Source organism: Zeus faber, assembly GCF_960531495.2.
Source record: "Zeus faber genome assembly, chromosome: 9".
Classification (NCBI taxonomy): domain Eukaryota; kingdom Metazoa; phylum Chordata; class Actinopteri; order Zeiformes; family Zeidae; genus Zeus; species Zeus faber.
The window spans coordinates 6,550,961-6,556,021 of NC_137197.1; positions in this window are offsets into that span (position 1 = coordinate 6,550,961).

Below are 5,061 nucleotides of genomic sequence, written 5' to 3' on the forward strand. Positions count from 1 at the left end.
CAAAATAAATCACTGCAAAGCAAAGCTACTATTACACAATAATGTATTATGAAGCACGTCCATTATCCTAAATTCTTTGTTTCATTTACTTGCTCATGGGAAATGTTTATGAAGATATTTTGTTCTGGTTTATTCACAATACATTGTCAAATACCTGCTGTTGATGACTAATCAATTTCAGAAAAAGATACATAGTCCTATTACACCTTTTGACATGGTTTTTAACATTAAATGACCTAGATATAGTGACGCAGCGTGAAAATTGTAAGAAAAGTAAGAAACCTCAGATTTGAATTGCTGTTCATGTCAAGGGAAGATAAAAAAAAGGCAATGTGCTAATAAAAAAATGCAACATCTCTAATCAATTTAAAACAAAAAAGCATAACATGCTAACAAAGAGGCAAATTGAATAGCTGCATCTGAATTAATTTAACTCACTGCTTGTAAAAACTGTCGTTATTTTCGCGTAAATCCAAAGCACAGAATATCTTTCTTCCAAAGTGTGTTATTTAATCGAAGAACTGAGCTGCTATTTACTTATTTTTTTATCCAATTCCTGAAAAGTGGGAAGTGCATCCGATGTAAATCTGACTTACATATGCAACAACAAGCCATTAACAAATGTTTTAGTCTTACACAGAGATCAAACCTCCAGAAATACCATCGCACTCAAACTGAGCCGTGGAATTTAAATGCAACGAAAGGTCAGAGCCAAGTCTTCCCGGCCTTCAATGTTTGATCGGGGCGAACCTCCACGTTGGGATTCTTCGGCACATTTTCGTGTTATAATCGCTTCCCCCATCTGACGCGGAACCAATCTCCCCACACCTCCACGATTCACCCAGCTGGCTGTTCACCCCAAAAGTCACGCGTTTACGTGCATGGCGCAGGGATTAACCGCGTTTGCACCCGTGGGAGGTTTTGTGAAGCTGAAATCGGTCGGGAGGCCTGACGGAGCCAAATGCCGTTCACCAGGCCGGCCTCGGTGCTCCGCCCTGGCTCGGCGCCAAGCGGCGTACGTCGGCAAGCTCCACGCGTGGCGTGAGGAGAAAGTGCACCACTGGCTCCCTCTCAGCCTGCAGGCGGCAGGGGGAAGTAGGGCAGCCCAAATTACATGTAGGAATCACGCCCAGCCGCCTCCCCACACGGGTGCATGACAGCTTCCAGGGCACACACACACACACACACACACAGAGACACACACACAAACACACACACACACACACACACACACACACACACACACACACACACACACACACACACACACCCCATTTACCCATCAGACGAGACAGTATCACACAGTCACAGCTGTGTGTGTGTATATGTGTGTGTGTGCGTGTGTGTGCATTTGTGTGTGCGTGAGTTTGTGTGCGTGTGTGTGTGCGCGTGTGTGTGTGTGTGTGTGTGTGTGTGTAAAGATCTGTATTAAGAAGCCAGATCCAAAGTCGCAGTAGGTGTGCGTGTGCGCGTGTGTGCGAGTGCGTGTGTGTGCGTGTGTTTTGTGTGTGCTATGTTTGTGTGTTTGTGTGCATGTGCGCGTGCGTGTAAAGGTCTGTATTAAGAAGCCAGATCCAAAGTCGCAGTAGGTGGTGTGTGTGAGGGTGCCGACATCAGATGGATGTGACAGCTTGCCGGGTCGCAGCTCGCCTCCTGCCAAGGGGAGTGTAGGAGATGACTGGTGCATGGGGGGGGCTGGTAGTACATAAAGGGGAAAGAAGTGTGTGTGTGTGTTTGTGTGTGTGTGTGTGTGTGTGAGGTGGGGTGATGGAGGAGGAAATGACAGGATGGGGACAGGAGTGACGCTCCGCACAGCAGATGCTTCCTCTAAAGTGTGTCTTGTGCCGCGCCCATCCGTGCGTTTTAGAGAAATCTACCTATCTATCCATCCCTCCCTCCCTCCCTCCCTCCCTCCCTCCCTCCGTCCGTCCGTCCGATCTATCCATCTATCCATCTATCCATCCATCTATCTATCTATCTATCTATCTATCTATCTATCTATCTATCTATCTATCTATCTATCTATCTATCTATCTATCTATCTATCTATCTATCTATCTATCTATCTATCTATCTATAGTAATGGCGTCGGCCCAGGTGCCACCATGCCAGAATAGATAGGGACAGTATGTCTGTTGGTAGCCGATGTTAGACGATGTCAAAGCGTCGCTGTAGGAATGCAGTGCAGGACCTGCAAAGCCACCAGTAAAATGTCAGGATTGGTCGGGGATGAAGTTGTGAGAATGGCCTCGGGTTCCAGAGCGAGTTACGCATGCGAAGGGAAAATTCAAAATACAAAATGCCCATTCGAAATACAAAATACCTTGTGTTTAGGAGTGTGCAGGGACACAGAACCACACACACTGAAACACGACCCGCCGCCATTTTTGCATATACCAGTCCAGAAAAAAACCAAAATATCAAATCCAACGTGAAGGTCAACATGGTGTGTGTGTCCGCTGAAACCAAACAAAAAAAACATTGCATTTTGTGTGTGTGTGTGTGTGTGTGTGTGTATTTGGATCACTGTGTATAGAGCAGTAGTCTCCCATGGCACTGATACATACCACTGCATAATGAGCGAGCTTTTGGTAAAAGAAGGAGCTGGACTTTCATTTCCTTTCCTCTCCTTCCCTCTTCCCCTCCGACACGGTGCAGTGGGGATAACTTCATCCAAACTCAAATCCTCCTCAGTCTTAGCGTCTCGTGGAGAATGGTGTTAGCCTGCATAGATGTTTAAGCCCGGGGCTCATTTTTTTTAAAAGACAGTTTTATCGCTGGTGCGCCAGACTTCTATACGCCGGTTGATTGAGAGAGAAACTTGCCAAACTATTTTTAGCCTAATCTCTCTCTGTCACGCACACACACGCGCGCGCGTGCGCACACACACACACACACACACACACACATTGTTATGTCTCTGTAAGTGCTGATCCTCGCCTCCCTCTCCCACACCCACTCATTATTATCATCCTTCACTTTGTTCTCTCCCGGCGTTTCCTGTTTAAACACAGACTGCCTGCATCTCAATTAAGGGCGGGCCCTGTTTCCCATCTGGAATGCAGTGTTTTGCTAAATCTTCCTGTTGTTTCATCTCCATCTTCTTGTTTCTTGTCTTTGACAACATTTTACACCTCTAACACCGACTGCATCAAATTGATGCAAACATATAAAAGTATTTTCCAACAAGGCCTTTTTTGGCTTCTGTCTGCATATCAAGACTTGTGTCCAATACGGCACTGCACGCTGCTAGCACATCGACGACATATTGCTCAGGCCGGCTCTGTTAGATTGCATGGTTGGTATCACAAAATATTTATTTTCAAAATTTCCTCCAAATTTGATTTGCCTTTTGCAGCAATTATCTGCTTTTTTTTGGAAAGTCATATCAATATACAGTATATTCTGCATTCATTCTGTTATAAAGATGCACAGAGCCAGAACCCACATGAGAAGATAAATGGGATTTTTGTCACCACTGATAGGTTGGATTTAGAAAACATACCGCATTATTAAACAATTTAAAATGCAACAGCATCTCATTGTGAACTCTAATGCAAATGGCATCTGGATGATGAAATAAAATACTGATAAAATGAACATAATTGATTGGGTTAGTGTACGATAAAGGGATGTTTATATTGCACATTTCATACAGAGGGGCAATTCTAAGTGCTTTACACATAAAAGGCATTGTATGAAAACAATGCGAAGAATAAAAGCATCGAAATAAATGGCTAAAATAAACTGGGAAGAGGGAAGTGGATTACTTGGCAGGGGAAGAGTACACTGTTCTGTGCATATCAATACATATTTTTGGCTGGTAGGTACAAGAGGTGTGTTGTATCTCTGTGCACCCTTGTGTCCAATATAACAACAGCTTTTTGTCCGTCCAGTCATTTGAAATATAGTGGAACTGTGTGGAGAACAATTGAGTTTTAAAATGTCCCACTGACAGACAGACAGACAGACAGACAGACAGACAGACAGATAGATAGATAGATAGATAGACAGACAGACAGACAGACAGACAGACAGATAGATAGATAGATAGATGGATAGATAGATAGATGGAATGACAGTCAGATGGATGGATGGATGGATAGACAGAAAAATTAAAAAAGATGAAAGATAAAAATTGAAAAACACACACACACACACACACAGACACACACACACACACACACACACACACACACATACAACCACACACACACACACAGACACACACACACACACACACACACACACACACACAACCACACACACAGACACACAGACACACTCACACACACCATCTAAAATGTGCGCTTCTTTCCAGTTTCTCTGTTGCTCTCCAAGCCGCTGTGTCTCTGATCAGTGAAACATTCTGCTCCTTATTTTCCGTCTGCATGTGTCTCTGACTGATGCTCTGGGCGTCTCCCTTGATGATCTTCAGAGTTCTGCTCTTCACTACATTTGTTTTAAACAAGCTCTCTGGTTTTGATCGTCCTCGCCCCCTCACTCCGCCCTCTGAGGCTGCCGACAGATCAGAGATTTGTTATCTGCCAAGCTGCCTGCCATCTCTCACATATTTGGGTGACCCATAAGCAAAAATAATGAACTCATAAATAAAGATTCCGACGTGATACCACTGAACGATGTGACCTTATATGCTGCTGACACTAACACCAGAACCAGAACCAAATCAAGAACAAGAACAAGAACCAGAACCAAAACCAGAACCAGAACCAGAACCAGAACCAGAAGAAGTACGCATTTATCTGGTGCAGTTGTGAACATAGATAGAAATTTAAAACATTCAAAGATAGACAGATTGATAGACAGACAGACAGACAGACAGACAGACAGACAGACAGACAGACAGGTAGGTAGGTGGGTAGATAGATAGATAGATAGATAGATAGATAGATAGATAGATAGATAGATAGATAGAAGGATGAATATTTTGAGTATTTTTGGGTTATTGGTATGAACAACAATAACAATAATAATAATAATAATAATAATAATAATAATAATAATAATAATAATAATAATAATAATAATAAGCATGCTACC